The sequence below is a fragment of the Zosterops lateralis genome (assembly GCF_965231275.1).
Source record: "Zosterops lateralis genome assembly, chromosome: Z".
NCBI lineage: Eukaryota > Metazoa > Chordata > Aves > Passeriformes > Zosteropidae > Zosterops > Zosterops lateralis.
In genome coordinates, this window is record NC_139800.1 from 82962543 (window position 1) to 82988281 (window position 25739).

Sequence of the window (25739 nt, forward strand, 5' to 3'; positions counted from 1 at the left end):
CCTTTTCTATCTAATGACCACCGACAGGAAGTTTGGAGGCAGGATCTGTCCCTTTCCCCTGGCCTTGCTGACAACTCTTCATGTCAGAAAAACAATTTCCCAGAAAAAACATGTAGAACAAACAAACAAACCAACAAACAGAATATTATCACCTTCATATTTTTTTGCTCTAATTTTGGTTTGTGGCTGACATTTATGCTAACTAAAAAATGATCAGACAGAGCACAGGGTGATTACATTGTTATAGAAGTTTCTGTGTGTTACTCTCACCCTTCCATCTCTCCATCTCATCCATTCATTAAAACACACACAGCCAGCCATCTTCCAGCAGCACTCGGGCCACTGGGGGGGGTATATGACAGTTCTGATGAAAATTAATTGAAGCTGAAGCTATTAACACAGGTTTGGATTGACTTTCCTTATCTCAGACCACAGCTACTTGAGCACATTAATTACAAGGTTGATCTTCACGAGCGCGGGAGGGAAAACAGTTGTTCCTCCACTAGTTGATACCTTGTACAGTGTCCATGTAGGGATGTACCACTGAATGCTAATTAGCCCGAGAGGCAAAGCCAGCTCTGGTCCAGAGAGGTCACACCTTCAAACACGAGCCCACGTCCTGCTTCAGCCCAGCACAAAAAATTATTTCGGAAATATGAAGGTAATCGAACACAAGACCGACAGAGATTAGCAAGCACGCCAATTAATAACTGCATTACACTGCAACGACAATAAATCCTTCTATAAAATACAGAACCAATTACAAGCCACACAAATCATTAGGAGACTATTGAGATTTATGAGGAAAACTGCGACTCGATAAGAAGAAGCAAGCAATGTGCAAAGCAACCTACAAAGCACATTCCCAAATGTTCTTCAGAGGGTTTGGGAACACTGACTTTGAAGAAAAACAATCACAAATCTTGGAGCTCCTGGCAGATGTCATCCCTTGGAATCCCAGTTGTTTATGTTCAACCAACTGGCTTGAACCTTGTTTCATGGCTATGCATTAGAAATATAAAAAGTGTGTAAAGCTCACCTTGAGGAAAAGAACAAAACACAAGTCTCATAAAGCAAGGTAATGGCACACAATACCCCTACAAAAATGGGATGGAATAGTGATAGAAGCATAAGTATCAAAACACCATGCAAAATTTGTATTTTTTTAACTAATGTGCATGGCTATTCTGCTACTTGATTGTTTTTGTTCAAAAAAGTATTTGTAGCCAATTCCTGAGATGCAAGGAAAGAATGTGACACAACAGCAGGTCTTCTCAGGCAAAAAAAAAAAAAAAAAAAAAATACTAAGAAAAGAGATTTTTTTTTTTTACATTTTCCATCAAGACAACCTGGGTTATATACAGAATTGAGGGCTCTTTACAGACCAACTTTTACCCTTTAAAACATCCAATGAAAATGTTACATTTACCAAGACCTCATTGTTCATGTTACTTTGATGAAGAAGGAAAAAACCAAACCAAAACCAAAAGGGTTAGAATTGTTTAAGGTAAAAGGTAGAGCAGCTGTAAGAGGTTTACACAAGTGTAAATATAGTTTATACAGCTGAATAGGTCAGTTGTGATCGTAAAAAATGCAATTGATTTATTTTTCAAATATGTTTCTGGAGATTTCTGACATGGAAGACAGAATGTTTTAATTGAAGATGGGTCAGCAGCAGGTGACCTGGCCCTGCCAGGCCATGGCTGGTGTCACAATGTGTTCAGCATCCCAGTGATGAACAAACATCTATCACCTCCCTGGTTATTGCCTCTCTAAAGAGATGCCCACCCTCAAAGAATCTTTTTTGGTTTTTTCTAAATTACATGAAAATATAACAAAGTAAAGATGAATTGCTGATTTTCAGTCAGGCTCAAAACACATCAAGAGCTGAGTGAGAGCTGTCCTGTGCCACCAAAGAGAGAATCCTCACCTTGCTGGTTTCCAGCAGGGTGAACCCTGATTTTGTGTATGATACTGCAGGAGGGGAAGATGGGGCACACATTCAGATATGTTCAGGAACTTTCTTTTCCCAAGTTTTATATGCTCTTATGAGGGAAATGCAGCAAACCAGAGCACAGAGGCTGACTGAGTATTTACCACAGAGAACAAATGCACAGAGTTCAGTGAGGAAAGCAAGAGCTTTCCACTCTGTGAAAGGAGTATTTGATCAGAAGTACCCTACAGAAACACAGAGCTCTAAAAAGGAGGAGAAAATGCTTTTCAAAGCCATTCCTGATTAACTGAAGCTATGAGACAAATTGTTAAAACTTGGAATAGGGGCAGGATGAGATCTTACTCAGCTACTGAATACCCAAACTCTGCATATCTAGAAAGGAAAAAGAAAAATGATTAATTTTTTTTTCTTGATATCTTCTGTGTGCAGACCAGCTTTTGAAATAATAATAAAAAAAGCATAAATAATATATTAGCAACTAATCTGAAAGCACTGACATGCCATTTAATAAAAAAAAGTATTACTAAAAAAAATCTTACCTGAGAAATTACTACATTCCAGTTCATTTAAGCCTTTTAGTCCCATCCATAATATCAAGAAAAGACAAAGGGTTTCAAAGAAAAAAGTACTAAAGGGACTTACGGTTTGATTAATAGCAAGGGACCTGCTAATTAATAAGGAATAAGGAAAACATTATTATTAGAAAACATGCAACATCTTTATTTAGATAATTTGCTTAAAATAATTTGATTAAAAAGACACAGATCAAGAGATAAATTGATACAAGTCTTTAAACTTTTAGAATTCCCAAGGATGAGAAATTTGCTAAAAGGTAGGATCTCTTCCTTTAAGCTGTAAATCAACATTTAGTTAGGTATTTCCAATATCTGTCCTAGTCTTTGGCATTGTTTCCACCAAACTCCTCTGAGATGTGCCAGGGAATATTCACTCCAGTGAGAATCAAAGGCTGAGATGAAACCATGGACATTTGGTGTTTCTACTTCTTGGCTCATTCTAACTCATTCACATTCTGTATGAGCCCAATATTGTATTTTCCCATTGGAAAACAAATGTCCAGATCTCAGGGAATGTATCCCTCTAAATCAGCTTTTGAATGCTAGCTTAAAAACAATTTTGGCCTCTTATTTGCACTTCCCAAATTCCCCCATTACTGGCTTTCACATTATCTGTGATCAAAATCCCTGCTGAGATGAACAACAGCAACTTATCCAAGCCTGGAGATCAATTAGGTTTAAATCAGTTGGCCACAGAGATTTAAAATAAATAAAAAATGAAAGAATCCATTCTTTTTTAAAGATTCAGAAACCATTGCTGTAACACCTCGACAGCAAACAAGCTAACTGCTAATTTCCTTCAGCCCCTGTTTGCTTGGATCCCTTGCAGGTTCAGCTTTGTTAGTCCTTGAAAGCTGCTGTATCCCTATTCCAGGCCTAATTCCCCACTGCTGCCTGATGTAAGACAAGGCAATATTGAAATTCCTGTCCATTATCATATATAAGATGTCTGGAGAAGAAACCACACAGTAATTTCACTGTTGGAATTACTTGATTACTGCCCTGAGAAGTTTTGAGGTAAAACTCAAATAAATAAGCAGCACAGGAGGCAGAACAGGAAAAGTTATTTCTGCACCAAGTCTGTAGCTGGTTAAGCAAAAGAATGAGGTTCTAAAGAGTGACTATAAATAGATTATAGCAATTATTATTACTTAAATATGGTTTTTACCGAGTTCTACCTGCCAAAAATACCATTTCTTTTGACTCATTTCAGTATCACTGTGTACTCCCAAAGTATATTTTTTCCTTCCTTGGAAAAATACCTTGCAATAATAGGGAGACCTTTTCACAGATCCTGCAAAGTTAATTGAGGCAAGGTAAGTACCAGAGGTAATTGAAGCAAAGAAAACTCAGCACCAAGGTGAAGTCATCTCCACTTAGGGTTCATATTTAGTAGGCATTCAACCTAACAACACTGCTAAAAGGAATAAAATTTGGTGTGCCAGGTTTAATGATACAGAAAGTGGAGAGAGGGGATTAAAATGGAGCACAGGTGCATGGTCTGAGGGAGTTTATGAGCCCTGGGTTTTATTACTCATATTCACCTATAGGATCAGATGCTGTATATTATAATGCAATGTTCAGGTGGTCAGAGCAAGGTTGTGGCACCCTGTGTAAACCTTGGAATGTGAAAGCAATCAGTCTCCACGGGGTAAGTCTTGATACACTTTGTTTTAAAAGAAACAAACTTTTACATTGAACAAAAGCAAAAAAACCCCAACCAAACCCAAGCTTCTTGCTGTCTTTACAGACAAATTTGGCTTTTTTCTTCTAATTCTTTGGATTTGTCTGTATATCTAAATCTGGCATAGTTAACTCACTCTGTATCCCTTTAAAAGAATTCTTATTTACATAGTTCTCTTTCCTCTGCTTCCACCATGACACAATTGGTCATCTTACCTTTCCCCTCTCCATGTTACACATTAATTTCTATTAATAGGTTTGTTTTCTATAGATCTCTACTCAATTTTTGCAACCTAAATGACTGTACTTTATGCTTAATATGCTGCATTTAATTAAAGAATAATTAATTGGGGCCATCTTGAAATTGATGTGTTTTCAGAGTCCATCAAAAGTCCTTAACTTATTTTGGTTTAAATATCTTTAGCTATTTGATTAAATAGTAAAGAAAGAGATGTCTGTTCTCATTTACTGAAATGATAGACTGCAGATTACTAAAAGCAAAGAATGCCAAATTTCATCTTCATTATTTTGTAATTTTGTGCATTTTCTCTGTAATAAAGATATCATCCACTTGCTCTTAGAATTTTTGGTATTTTGCAACAGAGTAAACAACATAAACTCAGCATCTCAAAGTAAGAAATGGCTAAATAAATACATCATAAAATATAAACCAGAGTAACCATCATAGATTAATAAGCAAAATCTGAATAAAAGATCAAGAAAAACCAAACTGGAGGAGACAGAGTTTTAACTGTTCCTAATAGAGGAAAAATTATTAAGCACACATGTAAGTGAAAACACTCTGAGGTTGGTATCTGCACTACTCTTCCTCAGTTTGCATTAACCTTTGAAAGAATGAAATATTTTGATGTTGCATTAAAGCCTAACTGCTCTATAAAATTATTGGAAGCATGTCTGTACTGTGATTATTAATTATTTACTATGCTGCTGCTGATCAGCCTGGTGTCACAAATTTTATTTGTGATCAAGAAAATTTGTGTACAAGTAATATTTAGATATATACTTAGGCTGAATCAAAAGTGAAAAAGCTTTAACTAATTAATTAATGATTAAATAATAAGCATCCCACTGATTATGAAAACATCATTTTCCAAATTGCAGTAAAGAAACAGGGCAGAGTTACTTGGAAAAACCCAAATATGCAAGTGGGGCACTTTTCCTCATTTTCATATTTGTCCTACTTATTATGAAGATGCAGCGAACTTCAATATATTCAAAATAAACTGACTTCCCTCTTTATTTTTCTTTTCTGCCATCTGCATAAAGCTCAGAAGGAAATTCAGCTGGTGCTTCTTATCTCCAAGCCAATATTCCATTACTCAGCTTCTCAAAGTCCCACTTGTGTGATTCAGACCCACAACAGAGCAGCATTTACCCATCACATCCATTCCTCACTATTACGACATTTTTCTTCTGCTCCGTTCCTTTTCACAGGTGGAGTGCTGTTACTTCCTAGTAAAATACAATATCTTGCTTTTAACTGTTACCTTTTACAGTGAAAACAGACCTTCTTAAAAAAAAAAAAAAAAAATCCACAGCCAAAGATCCTAAGTCTGCTGAAATGAAATGAAATGAAATGAAATGAAATGAAATGAAATGAAATGAAATGAAATGAAATAAAAGTAGGTTCTCTGAAACAATAGCAAAAATTATGTTCTGGATTTATGACATTTCTGTCTAGAAACCAAATTCACCAGCCTGGCAGAGACATCAAGGAATGGCAAGGATAAATACACAGACTCCAAAAAAGGGAAGGGAAGGGAAGGGAAGGGAAGGGAAGGGAAGGGAAGGGAAGGGAAGGGAAGGGAAGGGAAGGGAAGGGAAGGGAAGGGAAGGGAAGGGAAGGGAAGGGAAGGGAAGGGAAGGGAAGGGAAGGGAAGGGAAGGGAAGGGAAGGGAAGGGAAGGGAAGGGAAGGGAAGGGAAGGGAAGGGAAGGGAAGGGAAGGGAAGGGAAGGGAAGGGAAGGGAAGGGAAGGGAAGGGAAGGGAAGGGAAGGGAAGGGAAGGGAAGGGAAGGGAAGGGAAGGGAAGGGAAGGGAAGGGAAGGGAAGGGAAGGGAAGGGAAGGGAAGGGAAGGGAAGGGAAGGGAAGGGAAGGGAAGGGAAGGGAAGGGAAGGGAAGGGAAGGGAAGGGAAGGGAAGGGAAGGGAAGGGAAGGGAAGGGAAGGGAAGGGAAGGGAAGGGAAGGGAAGGGAAGGGAAGGGAAGGGAAGGGAAGGGAAGGGAAGGGAAGGGAAGGGAAGGGAAGGGAAGGGAAGGGAAGGGAAGGGAAGGGAAGGGAAGGGAAGGGAAGGGAAGGGAAGGGAAGGGAAGGGAAGGGAAGGGAAGAGAAGGGAAGAGAAGAGAAGAGAAGAGAAGAGAAGAGAAGAGAAGAGAAGAGAAGAGAAGAGAAGAGAAGAGAAGAGAAGAGAAGAGAAGAGAAGAGAAGAGAAGAGAAGAGAAGAGAAGAGAAGAGAAGAGAAGAGAAACAAAAGACTGAATTGTGTGGAGAAAAAAGAGCATGGAGACAGGAAATGAAAGGGAAGGCTGGGGCAGATTTAGCTCTGTGCATGCTGTACATTATGGCCACTAAGGAGTTCCCCCTTCCTCTGGGACACGTCCTCAGCAATCTGCCATGGAACAGGACTCATGCCATTGTCTGATCCCCCAAACGAGTGACAGTCACCCAGCAGGCAGGCTGAGGCACAGGAGTGACATCTGAGGGTTACAAAGCATTGTCCAGAAGCAGGGAAAGGATAACAACTATCAAGGGGTTTTGGTATTTTTTTTATGTAAAAGGAGTAATTACACAAAAGTCCTTTTCCCCTTCAGTACACTCTGCACCAGCCAGAGCCTGCCTTGCTTTTAATAAGTTCTTTTCTGGCTTTGATCAAAGGAAAAGAAAACTGACAGAGCAAATTGGCAGAGAGCTGGCAGAATTATTGATAAGATGAACAGTTTCTTTAAGACAGCACAGTGTGGTTCCATGGCTTTATAGATTCTTACACATAAATAACTACTGTTTTCACAGAATTGCAGAATTGTTGGGGTTGGAAGGGACCTTTGGAGATCACCCAGAGCAAGACAGGGTGCCCTGGAGCAGGAAGGTGTCCAGGTGGGTTTGGGATGTCTCCAGAGAGGGAGACTCCACACCCTCCCAGGGCTCTGCCCTCTCCATGGTAAGAAGTTCTTCCTTGTGTTGAGGTGGAACTTGTTGTGTTTTAGTTTCTGGCCATTTCTGTTTGTCCAGTCCCTGGGCACCACCCTCTGACACTTCTTGGAGATATTTGTAGGGACTGATGGAATCAACTCTCACCCTTGTCCAGTCTAACCAGGCCCAGCTCTCACCAAAGGGTCATCCTGAGCCACGCTGAGCAAATAGAAAGTAAATCTATTGGAAGAGTGGGAGTTCTAAACACATCTAAATCAAGATATTAAAATTATTCAGATAAGAGTGGAAATGTCTCTCACATCCTTTACTATATTCTTTTCTTCTCGATTGTAATAAATGTAATAAGAGGAAGAACAAAGAATGACAGAATCTTCCATGTTTCATTATCATATCAAATGTTTTACCATAGCCACTGGCAAGATCATTTTATGAAGAACAAGTCCTGGAACCATTATTTTTTTTCCCTTCACAATTACTGGGGTAATGAATGGCACAGGATAGTTCTAAATCAGAATGATGTGTAGTGTGGAGACAGCAGAATCCTCACGGATTGTGAGCACAGCAGAGTGAAATTGTTCTTTTCCAAGCATCACTCATTACAAAGGAATGGTTACCTATGAGCATCAGGATGCAAAATCTGGCCAGTGCTGTTCAGGGTTTAATCTACTTTGGGGCTGACTGCAGCAGATGCAGACAGAAGTCCTTCCTCCCTTAACAAGCCTTCCCTGGGAGCATCTGTCAGAACAGGAAAACAAGTGGTTATTCAGGAAGATTTATAGTCAGCAGTCAGATAACACCCAACAGGAAATAATCACTTATGCAGTGCAACAGCTGAGTGGGGAATTAAGAGGGGCTGCATAATTGACCAGCAGCAAGATCTGGAATAACACTGCTTAGGAAAAGATTAATTTGGCCTCATGAAGCAGGGCAGGACTCAGCCCTACAGGCAGCAGGAAGGTGTTATCTTACATCCAGCTCTGCAGGTTGGACTGAGGGTGTAGGGGCATCTGCTTAGCCACTGCTGGAGACAGAATATCAGACATTTATCTGCACCTATTTGCTTCCTAATGAGGGGCTAATTCAATTTTCCAGCGATGGGAGAGTGTGGTGGTGAGCAGGGGAGGAGCAGAAGATCCCTGGGCTCTGGGGTGTTACTGTGACAAGAGCTGCTTTCTTAGCAGGATTAGGATTTGGACACATCCCAGTGCATTGGCAGACTTTGAATGATGACCTATGTATTTATTTAAACATAAATTTAAGTTACGGCCTCCCTTTCAAAGGGCTAAGGTGGACTGACTTAGTCCCAGAGTAGGATATGAAATTATTGTTTGCTGTTTCCATAATACCCTCATGGTTTGTGCCTTTTCTGTTTGAATCTCAATATGTGACTGGTTCAGATAAGCAAAATTTCCTCCCTCTTTGGGGTGATAACCATAACCCTGAAAGTTAAGCTGAAAAACACTTTTCTTCCCAGTCTAATAGGGGGCTGCTGCAAGATTTCATTATCTGAAAATGATGAAACTTGACTAAGAGGACAAGTTTCAGCTGCTGAAATAAATTAAGCTTCATCTAAGCCCTAGTGATTTTTTTTAAAAAAGCAAGCTGCATTGGACATGTTTCCTGCTTGAAAACGAAAACCAAGTATATAACAACTGAAAAATGTGAACTTTTATTAAGAAAGAAACTCTTCAAAACTGTATCCTAACTTTGGGAATGAGTTCATACCTTCCTTCACCTGCTATCACCCCACAGCTCTGACCTGACATTACACTTGTAAGAAACAATAATTATAAAAAAAATTATTTGCAACGAGCTGAATGTGAAAGTGGAATAAATCAGAATTTGCTTTAATGACGCCTCTTCAATATCTGTTAAGTTTTTAGGTAACACTATATGATACCAAATAGTTGCCATGTTGTAGTCTTGCACTTTAATTTTGTGTCAAATAATTTATACTTTCATTTGTGACAAAAACTTCAAAACAGAAACACTTACTGCCTTGTGAATGTCATGAAAACTATAAATTAGTTTAAAATTTTGTCTAAGAATGTAACTGTGTAGTTTTTTATATATTTTAATATCAGTATTAATATTAAGAACAAATGTCTCAGCTAATACATCTGAAGTTTTAGAGGAGCAGATTTTCAAGAACTGCTGCACTGTGCTTCAGAATCAAGCTTTTCAATAACTACAGCAGTTTCTGCTTTGAAATCATCAGACCCTCTTGAAAATCAGAGATAGAACAATGAAAAAAATACTGACAAGTTTTTCACTCTACTTTAAAAAGTAAAGAGGAAGAAAGCATTTCTCCAACCTATATTTTGCTGGATTATTTATCCATTGTTGATCTCCACTTTCTATAATTTATTTACTGGCTCATGTTCATTCTGCACTGTACTGGACCCTGCTATAGGATCCAGTGCCCTTTAGAGCTTCCTTCATGCCTTTATCAGACATAACCAAAGTCCAAATCCATATTTCATATTATTCAATTTTTTTTTTATTGAACAGAAGAACAAAAGAGTAGTTTAACTGTTTGAACCCTTAATTAGTAACAGGACTGTGTGTTCTGTTATTGCCACTTATTTAGAGAACTAAGTAAATGCATTTACCTAAGTTTAGTTGTTTTGGATTGATTTCTTTTAGGTTAATTCCAGTTTACATTCTCTGTGGCCAGAGTAATTGCCAGCCATCTCTTGATACAGAGTAAATTCAGAGGAATGAAGGTTTTTTTCATTGGCAGTAATCCAGCTCAAAAGTGCAGGCATCAGAGCCATTTTAAATTTGCTACTGAAACCAGTTACTGCACCTGTACATATTCAAGTATCTACTCTCTTGTAATTTAATCAATGTATTCAGTTGTTTCCTCCAAAAAGGAACCAAGACTTCCTGAGAACATGTTTTCAGCATAGAAGGTGCTGAATTTTGAGAAATTTATTTCTCGGTGGACTGAAAATTTCTTGCCATTTATTTCTCAAGCGATTTTTGCCTCCTTTGGTCTAGAACTCCAAACAAACAAAATGATGAATGGAAAGCTCTGGAGCATGTTTCCAACATTCCTGTTTTCCCAGAAGAGAATAACACACCTGGTGTACCACTTACCTGCTTTTCCACCATGAAGAACTGAGCTTATTCTTGAATTAGGACTTCCTCCCATTTCCATGATCCTTGGCTTCTTTTGCTTCCAGATGGAAACTTCTGTTATCAGATTTGACTGCTCAAAAGATTGCCTCTCTTGCTGAAGCAGGTTCTCTTTCCTGACACACAGTGAAGCCCGAGGAAGAAGGATAATTTTGGCAAAGGGTTGTGGGAAGAAATAAGAAAAAAAAAGAATTACGGCCTATTTCTAAAGAACACGTAGAGTTACTTTTTAAATTCTTTCTCCTTTTCCCAGGATTCCACTAGAGAAAATTCTGTAGGCACAAAAAGACCTGCCTGCATTTTTAAAAGATTCTTCTGCATTATCCTTAATATCAGCAGTATAATTCATCCTCTTCCACTGGGAAATTGCTGTTCAAAAAGAACTCACTTGTAACAGGATTTTATTCCTCTAGTTCATTGATTACCAGTGATTTTTTACTTGTGACTTCTAAGACTATTTTACATAAGGGATATAAAAATTGCCTTTCCACACTAAAGTGAAGCTGTTAATTTTGTCAACTTTTTTTTTTCTTTTGAGGTTCTAACATAATTTTGAAAATCAGTGAAAAAATAATTAATTAATGATTGCAAGATGACCATTTATATCAAGGAGCTCGACTGGGTGGTGTGAGATGAATGAAACGAAGAAAGAAAACAAAGAATGTGGTCACTGGATTGAAATAATCATTGAAAGACATTGATCAAGTTTGTGTCCTTGATATAACTCAGTAATCTTCCTAATTTGCCTTGGTGGAAGCTGAGGGATGTGCACACCGTGGGTACATGGCTCTGCAGCTGGGGGCTGTTGTGCTGATCATTATTGAAGGTTTTGGGCCTTAGCGTCTCGTTGGGTTCATTCCAAATTGGATTCCAGCCATGCTGCTCCCTCTGGGAAGGGCAGACAGACGTGCACACCCTGGGTTGGGTCAATAGCTCAGCCTGTGCATTGCTGCCACTGACACAGCTGAGCTGCAAAGAGAGAGTGTGTCCCAAAGCACAGCCCACATCTTAACAGAAACACTCTTATGGTAGTGTGTTTTCCCTTAAATTATGAGTTCTTTGAATGGTTGGCAAATACTCTCCCCCTTAAAAGGATGGTTTCATCTAAAGTTAACTCCTCCCTCTCCTAGTTGTCAGTTACTCCCCAAACTCTGTCCCTCATTCCAGAATGTCTCATGTCAATCCTTGTTTGAACCAGACTCCTACCTGCTACCCCACCTGTTTGGTTGTCCGTGTTTATCCCTTCTCCTAGGTCTGGAAAGTTTTGTGTTGTTTGTAGACCCATATAGCTCTGGTTCCATGCCTGAGGTGTTTTGGTTTTATGAAATGCTTTTCCTGGGGAATTTTCTGTAAACAAGAGACATGTTTTTGTAACTGTACTATACTATTCATTCCTTTTTCTAGGAGGGACTTGTTCTTGATGCCACTCTGGTCTGAGCAATGTGATTAAAGAAGTTTACCTTTGTTTCACCAATCAAATTGGTCTGTGTAAAAAAGTACAAAAGGGAGACACATCCTAAAAACAAAGGTAATTTTCAGCCTTCTTAATCTCAGAGTCTGTGTCACAGTGGTGTAAAACAATATCAGACCCATTGTGTTCTTCCATTGGCCCCTATTTTGTAAGTCCTTCCTCAAGCTCCTCCCAGTTTATCCCTGATTGGTTGATGTATTGTACCCTCCCCTTGTACCACCCCCATTTAAAAATCCTGGTTCAGCCCTTGTCCTTGTCTTCTGTCCCTGACCCTTCCTCCATGTCTTGGTTTGGCAAAATAGGTATTTGTCAGGGAAAGCTGGAGTTTCTCTTAGAATGCAGAATGTAAACCACCCCCCTTCTAAATTATTATAATTTTGCAATTAAAGGCTTTTCAGGCAAAGATTTAGGGATAGGAATAACAGCTTTTTACTAGAAATATTAAGAATACAAATGTAGTAATACAAAATAACAAGCAAACAAAACAAACAGAAAATCCTAGAAACCCTGACAGGGTCAGAAAAGACAACCTGACAACCATTTGGTCGGGGTGTTGGAAGCAGTCCAGAGTAAGCCCCCCTGGAGTGGCAGATATAATTCTGTTGGAGTAGAAATGGTCCTTATAGAAAGGGTCCAGTTGTGATGAGATTGGTCCAGTCTTCCTCTGGAAATCCAGTGGAAAACCAGATTGCCTGCTGTTCCTACATCTCAGTTTTTATCTGGGTAGGAATGGTTTGGCTCCCCCCCACTGGGTGGAGCATCTCACCATGGGATGATGTGATGTGTCATGTCCTTGGTGAGCCTAGATGGCCCATTAACAGAAGATATCCTGATGGAGGGTGGAAAGAGATAAGAAACAATCCCCCACCTGGTTTAACAGCTGGCCCATTATCAGAAGGCATCTGCCTCCTGGAGTTACAAGAGCTAAGGAAAGCACCTCCCCATCCGGGTTCAACAGATAGAATACAATAAACATTTTTTGGTTACGTAACTGTTACATACTGTACCACTACCCAGGCCTGTGGTGGTCACGGGGTGGTCACTCTTGGCATGGTCCAGAAAAGGGGTATGTGGAGATTACCCAGGCACCGTGTCACACCCTGATCAAAAAAAAAAAAAAAAAAAAAAAAAAAAAAAAAAAAAAAAAAAAAAATCCCACTCAAGTATTCCATGGTTTCCTCAGCATTCTAGAACTAAGTCATCCTACAAAAATGAAAAAATATAAATTAGTTGTAAGTGTTGTATGACAAATTCGCAGTTGTATCAAATGTACGAAATCAAAGAAATGAGGAAATCTGCTTTGGATAAACTGTAGAAGGGATACAGCACACTTAAAACAATATAAAAGTCTTATTAAATAGCTAAATCTGGAAGCATCTTAGCAATCCTAATTGTTTTAGCACTGGAAATAGAATTCCATATAAACCGAGTATCTTAAAACCGCTTTGCACTTGAGTTGAAACAATACTATAAATACTTGGGGGCTTTTAGAATAGATGGTTTTCCAGTCCAGGATCTCAGACTCTTCACATTCAGATCCCTCAAATAAAGTAAATTTACTTTATTCTGTGTTCAGTTTCTGAAAACATAAATTAGACTTGATAAGACCTATTTATATAGCATCAAACCAATATACACCTATCTTACTGTCCCAGAATGAATATGGACATTCCAAGCCACTACACTTAAATGGTATGTATTTGTAAATTGCTGTAAAATGCATGTTCTTTGAGAAGCATTTGCTGTGTTGAATAATCAAATATTATTAATGTGTACATGGCATCCGTTTCAAATCTTAATAACATATGTCTGCAATAGTATGCTTTGTGTGGCAAAGCTTAGACTGCAAATGGAACTACCTTTCCAAATTCTGGTTTCCCAACCCTTCCGAATTTTAACATTCAAAATTTAATTTTTTTTTCTATAAATCACTGGTTTAAATTTTTATTCTGTTTCTTCCTTTGAAGATTTCTCTTATCAAGCACCTGCATATGAGATAGAACTGAAAAGTCTGGCAGTGCCTGTGTGAGGGCCCTTCAGGAGAGAACTGTTGTGCTGCTGAATATATGTTTTGTATCTTTGTACATTAATGGGTATTCTAAAAGTTATCTGGATTAAGCGCCATCAAAGTTAACAGCCTCTTTTTATAAGACTTTATCTTTTTCATTTTAAGATGTTATTAGAATAATAAACTTGGTGCCTGGTGGGCTGAAAGCAGGCTGCCATTTAACATATTTAATGACCATCTGGAGATTTTTTTTTATTCAAAGTTTTATTTTATATTTTCTCTTAAGCACCTCTTACTTTTCATTAGAAAAAAAGAAAAATCTCATTTTTCCTTTCCAGTTTGGAAATACTACAAGATGCTAAACACAAAAGCCTTGCTTCCACTCCTTTATCACTTCTTATCTCTTGTCCTTTGGTTATTATCAGTTGGATTATTATTATCTATCAGGTCATGCTCCTTCATGCCCAGGGTGGGCACACCAAGCATCATCCACATGACTTAGCTGGTAAATGAACTTTTTGAATCACATGGGGGTGTTGTGTGTTTCAGACAGATCATTTCTAGTGATGAAATATAAAAAAGTCCTCAGATATAGCCTGGCTTTGGTCCTCTCTGGTAACATCTTGTGTGCACTGCAAGTATTAACAGATAATAATGGGATTATTTTCTTCTGCAGAGCAATACAGATGGAAGGGAAGGACAACATGGTCGTCCCATTGTAGCTGCACCAGGAACTGGCATCAGCTCAGAAAACCCAGCTCTGTTCCTTGCTGGCTGGTTTAAATGTCTTCATTAATAAAAAATTCAAACTAGATATTATCATGTACGTTACCTGGAAATCTATGGTTGATATCCTTAAATTATTAGTGCTATGTTGTTAATTTTTTTTTTAATTTTGCACTGTGCTGTTGAAAAGTGGGAATTGCATAGCCCAGTAAGGTTTAAAAGTAGAAAATACAATAATAAATGGTGCTTAATATGTGCAAAAAAGCTAAAACAGGATGGGCAAGACTTTTTTCTGTCTGTACAGTTCTCTATAAATTTCTCATTTCACTGAATATGCTTGGCATATAAAACTTATTCAAAAGAAGATTTTTGGCAAAATCTCCTAGATCTATTTCAACATCTTGATTGCTGTTTACCTGGTTATTCTTTATTGTATTTTCAGGGGCAATTACAATAACAGGCATCCTTCTGAGAACACCTGCCAGGAAGGAGTGTCTAAGTGTATATTAATGGGTGGGAATTTAGCACCATTTCTACATTGACATATGGCATTTTAGGTAAACAATAGACGGGGATTTAGAAACATAAACATCTTGGTAGTAATGCTGTTCAGATAAAACAAACAAACAAAGATATTCAAAGTAATCTGAGGCTAAAGTGACATATAAATGACAGAGTGGAATGTCCTAAACAGCTTCCCAGAGATCTGTCATTTGACACCCAGCCACCACATGAATAAAAGATTAAATGCATTTCTACAATTGCTTGTGCATTCAAGAATGCAGTTTTCTTTTGGAAGGGACAAAGCACTTCCTGAGATATTCTTGGCAATATGATGAAGTTAACTCAACCAGGTGTGGGTGTTCCTATACTCAACTGGCATATCCTTGCCTCACCTTTGCTTCCAGGAACAAATCTATTGGAGTTGCCAACTAAATTATTTATAACGTTCATTGTTACTGTTTATTATCTGCAGAAACACATTTCAGTTCACATTTCAAATCTGAAATGCAAGGAGAAGTGATTCAGGTCCTTAAACGTGAATGAAAGGATTGTTTGGGAAGGTTCACAGATGGAATTTCTCTGCTCATGCTGAGAAGGACAACAGCAGCTGAGCTCTTTCAGAGGCATCAGCATCTTCCCTAATTCTGGCTGAATGTTATCTATTGCTGTCATGCGAATATTTGAATAATGTGTAAAGAAACACAGTTTACAGACTGAAAAGAAAGAAGCAAACATCCTTTTGTGTTTTGTCTTTCCCCCTGAAGTTGTTCCCTCTGTGTTGCATTTAATGAAGTTAGGAGCGAATCTCCAAATCTTCTTCCTATGATGGTCCCAGTTCCAGCAGCTTCGGGGCACCTTTATTTCCCCATGGTGTCCTTTAGAGGGACATCTCAGGCTGCTTTTCCCTACAGGACCAGCACAAGACCTCAAGTGTCAAAAAAGGTTGGTGTAGAAGGGCAGAGGATGACCCAAGCAACACCAAAAATACTCAACACCTTAACCAAAATCACCACTGGTTAAACCAGTGCAGCACCTGCCTCTCTCTCAAATTTCAAACACTAGCACAAAGTTCAATAGCCCAAAATCACTGTTTTTCTACTCATTCTTGGGAAATTGCTGTGAAACTATAAATGGGAGATGTTCAATACTTAAAGGCAAACTCATAGAATTTCAAAACAAAAAAACAGTCTTTCTAAGGCAAGGCCAAAATTTCAGAGTAAAAATTCACGATTTGGACACAAAGTAAAGTGTGTGGACCTGGCATCCTCCTGCACTGCAGAGCACATGGAATGATGAGCTGTAGGTTGTGCTGTGGCCAGTGAAGGAACCTCCAAGCACAGGAAGATTTTTCTGGGCTGTCTGGGCTGCCTTTGAGAGCTGCAAAGTGAGTCTGACTCTCCAGCCCAGTTGGAGTCATTTACACCCAGTGAAGCTCTTGGCTGAGAGCTGATCAAAGTAGAGCGTCCTCAAAAGCCAGTCCTTGGATTCTAGAGGACCTAATTGTGGTTGACATGTGGACTAAAGGCAGTCTCTGAAAGGAAAAAATAAGATTCAATTAGTGTAATTTATTTCACATTTTCATATTTCTGAGTCCTCAGCTTTCATCTCTGTAACACTAATTTTTACAAGAAAAAGAGAAATCTTAAAAACTTATGTCTAAAGATAAATGCAAGCTGCATTTCAAACAGAATAGGCATAACTTTTTTTCCTCTCAAGATTTCTGGTCTTCCAAAGTTTTATTCCTTGTTTGCTGGATTTACAACGAAACAAAAAGGAGCGCGTGTTCCTCTTGAGCTCTGTGAGTGTGTCTGGATGATTCAGACTCTTTAGTTTCTTTCAATTTGCCACACTCCTCATCACAAATGTTCTTCAGCTGTGCTCCCACAAAGTGGAATCCCCAGCTGCATTCCTTCTTTTTACTTCTCCCACTCTCACTTTTAACAAATGGGATTTATGAACAAATTAATGTAAATCCTCTGTCTCAGGCATAAATATTATTTCAACAAAAAATGAAATAACACCTTTTGCATTTTTAAAAACAAATAATGGAAGTGAAACTTGGAACTGAAACTCTTGCCAGGGTAAAAATTCAATCTGAAGCAAAAAATATTAAAAATTGGAGCTTGGGCTGAAATATTCCATATTTCAGTCTACGCAACAAAATTTCGCTAAGAACATAACTAATTATGGTCATTTTAACAACTGCCTTTAGAGCTGAAGTTGTGAGCCTGAGGTGGAGAAGATGCCTGCACAGCAAGGTGAAAGCAAAGGCACAACTGACAGCACAACATGCAATCAAAGTCCCCCTGCCCACAGAGCAGCCCTGTTACACTCACAAGAGATGAGTGTCAAAAATCTACCAGGGTCATACCCATTAATCATTTTATTTAGCTGATAAGCTGGCAGCTTGCTGACTTAATTATGTGTAACAGCACCCTTAAAATTCCTGCACTTGCATAGTTGTTGACAACACCACAGATTTGTATTTGGGCATCCTTGTTACTCAAGCGACTTCCAAGCCTAAACATTAATTACACTTCCGTAATTATTGCACTGACAATTAATCTGAAATTCTGTGCTGAACAAGGAATGTTTACTTTTTTTATCCAAATTGACATATTTAGTTTATTCCCTCAGTCACAGATGTACAGCCACCCCTTCGTCAATCTGGACTAACTGCATTATGTTAATTAGAAAAGAAACTTTAATTTCTTTCCCCTGTGTGCCCAAAGGAATCAAGGGGACATGGTTGCTAAGACACATTCCTGTAAAAAAAAAAAAAAAAAAAAGGAATTTCTACATATTCACATCCAGCAAATGCTGATTATATACTGAAAACAAATTTCTGTTAACAGAAAGCAGTGAACTAAATTTTAATGATTAAAGGTTATTGTGTAAAGCTGGAAGAACTTTAATAAGTCAGAATTTAAGTTGTGATTAAAACCAGTAGGCTTGGCCATTAAGCTTGGCAGCTGAGGCTGAAATGTGTGCTGCAGTAAAAGAAATTAGGGACAAATACTCAAAACTGGTTATTATTTTCCTAATTATTTTTACCACCTCCTACTATTCTTTTTAACTACTAAAAACTTATAAAATCTGCAAACCTTAATTGTTCTATTCCACCGCATATAGCACACACAAGAGACAATTTCCTTAGGTAAATATTTACTTGTCTGTAAATTGCTTAAATTTTGATGAATCTTAATATGTGTAATTCCTTTTTAAAATTTCCATAATAAATAACATATGAAATTCTCTTAAAAAAAAATAGCTGTATATTGAAAGCATTTCTCACAGTGCACTTCCAAAATACCCCCAGTTCCTGCAGTTACCCACCATGGTGAGCCCTGTATTGCTGTGAGCTGCAGACTCAGGCAGCAATGTGAGCTTAAAAATGCCTCGTTTTCTCAGATTCTTGGTTCTCCAGCTCATCATTTTTCCCATTAAGTGTGAGCACTGTCCAGCAAGAGCTGTTAAAATCCCACGTGACACATATGCAGCAGCAAACGAGCAATATGAAAACAATACTCTTCAAACTCAGGTGTTACATTAATTACATCAGTAAAGTGGAGAACGTGTGGCACTTGGAAAAAATCAAGAACCAATGCTCTTAGTTTAATAATATCTCTTAAGTTTTATCCATTGCTTCAGAATTAAAGCTTTATTAATTTAATCCTCATAAATAATTCAACTTTGACTGTCTTCACATGTCTTTATATGTAGAGGTTTTTTTGCCTTTATAAAATTTGAAAGGATGTGTATTTTAATGAGATATTGGTTCCTGACTTCCTGTGGCTTTTCTGACAGGCTCAACCTAAAAGCATTTTGAATGAATTTATTTTCTGTTCCACAGGCTGAATACTAATACAATGGTTGTAACAATACTTAAGCATACAGTTTCTAAATTATTTTTTCCTTATTAGTCTCTGTAACACTTTGTCCAGAAAAGTTCAGTTCAAACTCTGTCATCATTAAAGTAAAATAATCCAGCAAAATTTGCAACAGAAAAGTAGGATTAATGTTCAAAAATTCCACATAACTCTTGCAGTTCCACTTCCTGGAAGAGTGTGTTGTCCTTCGTGTTATATCAATGTGCATTAGTGCTATATTGGTTAAAAGGGATACCACTTCACAGTTTATGCCTTGTCAACTTCCCACACACCCACACTGCTTGACGAGAGCAAATTGTACATTTCCTTGTCATCTCAGTGCTGCTGCTGCTTGGAGTCGCCCTGGCTCTGAGCAGGAAACATAAATCACATCCTTTTGTTATTCACTCCCACCTGTGCACCACCCCAAAGAAACCCAGAGCTCTTCCCAAAACCAGAATGAATATAAGCAAAAAACACACTTCCAAGGAAAGGTTAAACATTGATTTTTATATTCTTTTTGTCAGAGTTGGGATTAAATGCATGAGATGGTGTTTCTTGTTTGGACTCAGATATTTATTAATTCTTATCTATATTACACGCTCACAAACAGTGAGAGCTCTACAGAACTTCAAGCTAACAAAGTATAAAAAATGGGCCCCATCTCTCTCTCTACAAGGCCTTTTAAGGATAAACTGTCCAATTAAGAAACGACACCTATATTACTTTTACTTCTAACCCAATAACCAACCACCCATGGCCCACAATGTGGATTTTTCTATACAATTACAAGATACCACTCAGAATCATGACGAAGAAAAAGAAGGACTGGCCTCCACCCTAAAACCTCCATTTGCTTTATATATATTACTATATTCTAAACCCTTAAACTCTGAGTTTCCCACCCTGTGATATCACACACTTCTATTCAAGCTCCACACCCACAATCCCAGTGCTGTCACTCAATTTTGGAAGCCTTTTCCACGGCCTCAGGTCCAAAGCAGAATTTGCTTGGAGGTCAGTGCCTGTCAGCACAGAGAATCTGAAATTCTCAGTGCCCAGGGTTCCAACAGCTAAAATGAGGTTTACAGTTACCTCTTCAGTGACACTTTTCCCCACATTGAAACTTCAGATAAAGGGATTGTATGAACATAGGGGTTTTCTATCACTATTCCCAGACTGCCTTCAGGCTTCCTGGGCTCGTCGTGATATCGTGAACTTTAGGCAGGTCCAGATCCTGGCAGAAGCGTGCGTAAATCAGAGAAGGAGCGAACTCACAATCGGTAGTAGAGAAGGTGTTTATTCAGGGCAGAAGCCCAAGTTGTTGAGGCTTGAGTGTGTGTCCCGAGAATGAGGGATCCAAGAGAGCTATTTTCCGTCTGTCCCGCTCTTATGAACAGGGGTGTTACAGCATACAAATGAAGGGGAGTGACCCAGAGGAGGGGATGTGACATTACCATTTAGTGTTTGAAAGGGGTGGGATGTTACTTGAGGCCTCTCTGGCAATCTGGCCTGGCAGAGCTATTAAGATGCTTGGGAGTGTCCAGATAAGACACAGAGTTAGACAATAACGTAGACCAGGGCTATCAGAGACATAATAGGAAAGGTCAGGCTTCATACAATAGGAAAGGCCAGGCTTATTGTGTTACTTAATGACTGTACTTAAGGGGTGTGGGGATGCAGGAATGAAATCTTACAAAACCTTAATAAAAATTATACCAAATTAAAAAACCTAATTCCACACCACTACAGTTTTCAGCCAGAGAAAAACCCCTGAATTGCAGTGTGACCTCACACCACAGTTACTGAAGAGTAGCCACTGCTGGGTGAACAACAGTTGGGTTCTCGTGTCAATAGACTTCATAAATGCGTAAAGAAAGAAAATATACAAATTTATATACCTATATGCAATATTTCTATGGTTATTTTAGATATATTTATAACTGTATATATTTATATATTCATTAAAACAAAGGGCATAACTGTGAAACCAGTCAAAATGAATTTGACTCAAGAATGCCCAAGTGTGTTCAATCGTGAAATTCTAAGTTAGCCTGGACTTTATTAATTACTTTATCAGTGGAATCAAGACGTGGCAAAATAAATCACTTTTTCTAAACTTTTTCTCAGTGAGATGAAGGCTGCTGAGGTAAACGAGCACAGCAGCAGGCCCACTGCTGCTGGCAAACCTCGGGAAGTGTTGGTGGTGACACAGATGACACTGACAGGCTGACAATGTAAATTAATTTACAATTAGAGGATTTCTGGTGCCCTGATCATCAAGTCAGACTGCCTGCAATGAGCTATTTGTGCTGAAGGCACACGAGACACACAGGCAGACACATTTAACATCTCTTTTTATGACAGGGACAGGGGCATGGAGCCATTGGTGTCAGTGACAGGGGGATGGAGACATTGGTGACAGGGACAGGGACAGTGGGATGGAGCCACTGGTGATGGAGGGATGGAGCCCTTGGTGACAGGGACATGGAGCCATTTGTGATGGGGACATGGAGCTATTGCTGTCAGGGACATGAGGCCATTGGTGACAGAGACATGAGGCCATTGGTGACAGGCCCAGGGATAGGAAGAGGGGGACGGACTTATTTGTGACAGGGACATGGAGCCCTTGGCGACAGAGACAGGGACACGGAGCCATTGGTGTCAGGGACAGGGACATGGAGCTCTTGGTGACAGGGACAGGAGTGGAGCCCTCAGCAGAACCCCAGGCTGGGTGGGTGGTCACACTCTGGAGGGAAGGGACGGATCCGCTGGGACTCAGCAAACCTGGTGGGGCTGGAAAAGGCCAAGTTGAGGGTGCTGAGTGCCCAGAGCAGCTGTGCCTGCCCCTGCATCCCTGGGGTGCCCAGGGCCAGGCTGGATGGGGCTTGGAGCAGCCTGGGACACTGGAAAGTGTCCCTGCCCATGGCAAGGGTGGCACTGGATGGGCTTTAAGGTCCCCTCATCCCAAACTGTTCTGTGGTTCTGCTTTGCCTTGCTGAAGGCAGGGACTGACTGATCAAACAGAACTATCAAAAAACCATCAACAGAAGAACACTGCCAGGCCCACTTCCTATTTGTTTGTGTGGGCTATTTGCTTTTATAACTATTTTTTTTTTTTTATGGCTATTTGCAGTTTTTATTCCACTGAACTACATTCACTCCATATGAAAAGCTGAAGCTGTGGCTGCTTTGAAAATTGTCTGCAAATGTGAGCAAACATTGTTTTCTTCCTTCCTAAAACTGTGTTTTATAGTTTATAAACTATGGCTGGCAAACAGATAGAAAAAAGTCCTCCGGATTTGAAAGGCATAACTCTAATGTTTCTTAAAAAAAAATCAAATGTGTTTCCTGGACGTTGATGAAAACTCATCAAATTCACATCTTTTTGTAGACGCAGATAGAATGCTGAATTAATTGCTCTAAAAACACAGTTCAATCAGTGTTTTTTTAACCGTGTTTCAGTATGCTAACTAGGAATACATACTTTAGTGGTTATAAAGCAGCTCACTTCAGCCTTCAAATCTTGATTTTGAGAGCAAAATCTGTTGGTGGCAGAAACAGCCATTTTTTGAAAACAAATTATATTTGTTTTTTAATTATTTTCTCTTCTATTTCTTATTCCTCAATTTACCAAAACTTTGACGTCATCCACGTTCAGGTATCTTCATGTTTGCAGCAAATCAGAGATGCTGAAAGAAGGCATTTGTGCAAACAGCCACAGGTTTGCACCTCTGCAACAGACAGAAGTTAAAGGGGAGATGCCAAAGCTGGAGTTTTTTAGCTCTCTTTTACTAGGGATGCGAAAATACAAATTTATTTGTAAGTAAATTATCAAAACAAAGCACTTAATACATTGGCTTACACTGCAAGTCACTGATGCCCTTGGGCTAATAGAATTTATAAGAACTCTATTGATTTTCCTCCCTCTAATCTATATAAAATATGACTCAATGCATATTTCATATAGATTATTTTTGGCTGCTTAGTCTCTCTTTTCAGGGTTGTTCATTTTCCAGGATAAATAGTGATGAGAGCGTTCCCTCCTGCATATGAAAATAAAGGCTTCAGTACTCTGAGTTTCAGAGTTAATTAACAGTGAGTAGATCTGTGAAAATTGAGATGAGCCTCATGATGACAACTCCATGGAAAGCAGAAAGATCCAGGGGTGGGTCAAGAACCTGATTTGGGACTCAATGGAAGCCTTTAAGTGACATAGAGGTGACGTTCAGAGATAATAAAATACAGATAATGGGGATAACCAAAATAAGAATGTTTCCATAAGTATTTAAAAGCTCACAGATCCACAGATTTAAATGGCAAAACCAAGACCAAATAAACAAATACATTAACTGAGGCTGAATGAATGTAAAACAACTTTTTAAATAAAACACTTCAAGAGATTGAGTTTCCAAACGACCATCCAAACCTTTTGCTTTTAAGTAATGCTGCGTTTTTAGGAGCCTAAACTAATTTGCTAGTTTAGACTGCTGACATTTTTATACAAACAGACCACAATTTCTTTAGAACAAAAAAAGACACTTTTGGCCTTTTGTGGCTGAACCCAAAAAGGTCTGAATACAGAAGTGAACTCAAAACAGAAGAAATTTTCTGGTTAAAATTTTTTAGGGATTAACATGAAAAAAAGATATTGTTTCTTACAAGGAAGTTAGGCAATGAGCTGTAGACTAGGAAATAAATTTGGTTTTCCAAGTGACAATTAATTGACTTTAAATGCAAAGAGAAAAGCACTAAAAAAATTAAACTTCTTTAATGTCTAGCATTTGTTTCATCAATATTAATCTATGGTAGTTTCTTATCTTTAACATCTAAAATTTTATCTGCCTCCCTATTGCATTTTTCTACCATGTTGCATGATAAAGTGCTTCTAAAATACCTTAAATTATAAAAGTGAACTTCGGAACTGTTTGATTGGGTTTTAAACCTACTATTGTTTGTACACAAACAATCATTGCAAAGATCTAGTTAAGATGAGAGAATTTGAGAAGACTTACATATACAAAACATGAAAACTGCTTCCATTCAAAAGAAAGTTTATCTGAAAAGCCAGTAGTATTCTTATTTATTTAATTTATCTGGTCTTGTTAGCAGATATGGATAGCATTCAAGAAAGTCATGAAAGCTTTAAGATTAAGGCAGACTCGTTTTTGAAGAAAGTTGTTTTATATATAGCCAGAGAGATAAAAGTTACAAAATTGTCTTCGACCGAACAAAAGAATCAAATACAATTAATTTTTTTTAAATATACAATCAGATTTAAAGAAGTTACCTGCAGTGATTCTGTGATGAGGAAAAATATATATATTTTTTTGACTACCATTGTATTTATGATGTATTAACTTTTATTATTACAGTTCTCTCTTTATGTATGATATATATTTCCCATTTGCTGAAATGAATGTTTCCAAACACATTGGTAGGCCAGGTTGAAATGTATTTATATTTTTTCTTCATAATTTTATATTCCATTATTCTTTAAGTTTGAAACTATCTATTTGAAACTATCTACTCACTTGCCAAGTGAGACAAGGTAAAGTACTGTTTTTAACACACTAATACACATTGCTGAAGGAAATCTGAACAGAGTGGAAGACACTGATTTAATTACCTGTTCTTTGACTGAGAGATAAAATAATGTGCAGAGAAGCTAAACTGCTCTTTTTTTCCTTTAGAAAAACTTATCATTAATGCCTTTGGGTATTTTTTTTTCCTGTGAATTTGCCTTCTAAGGGGTTATATCTCCTCCTTTTGTTATTATACTGGCTTTAGGTAGATTATTGATAATCTCAGTGCATTTTCTTTTATTTATTTTTATTTTATTTTTTTCAGTTAGAAAGCACGGGAAGTCTAAGATAATTATTTCACTTCTTTCCTGCCTCCTGGCTGTGTTTAATTGGACTTTTAATTTTATCTCCATAAGCAGAACCATGACAGTGGAGCCGATCTTGTGTAATGACTTATCTCTCATGGCCACAAACCCAGCACTGGAGAGGGCAAGGAACTTCACGTGAAAAAAACCCCAACTTTTCCTTTCAGACTGAGAGGTGGTTTTTTTTTTTTTTTTTTTTTTTTTTTTTTGGTTTTTTTTTTTTAATTAAATTTTCATGGTAGCAAAGAGCTGCGTGCGTTCCCTCTCTTATCAAGGGCAGGAAGCAGAACTGAAACTCTCCCATCTAAACAGAGATCTGTGCTGCTTTGAAACGACATGAAACACATCCCCTCCTCTCATCTCCATCTTCTGATGGCTGCTAACAGCCCAAACACCCTTCATTAGCTCCTTTTCCCTTCATCTCCACCTTATAAACAGATTTTGGGGGGATTTTGGTGCCAATCCCTCACCCACAAGCGGGATAGTGAGACACAGATGAACTGAGGGGTGTCCCTGGACCCCACATGCCTTTCCTTTGAGGAGCCCTGTAATAACACAGTGGAAAAGATCCCTACTTTAAATATCTTTCTTCCCCTCATGTTCTCACTTAACAAATTAACTGCAACTGCTTTAATAATCCTCACAAATTTTTGATGCACTCTTCTCTTTCCACGCTCATTCTTTCTTTTTTAGAGTCTTTAGGATAGAAATAAACTATACTGGATGGACCTTCCTTTTTAAAAAAATCA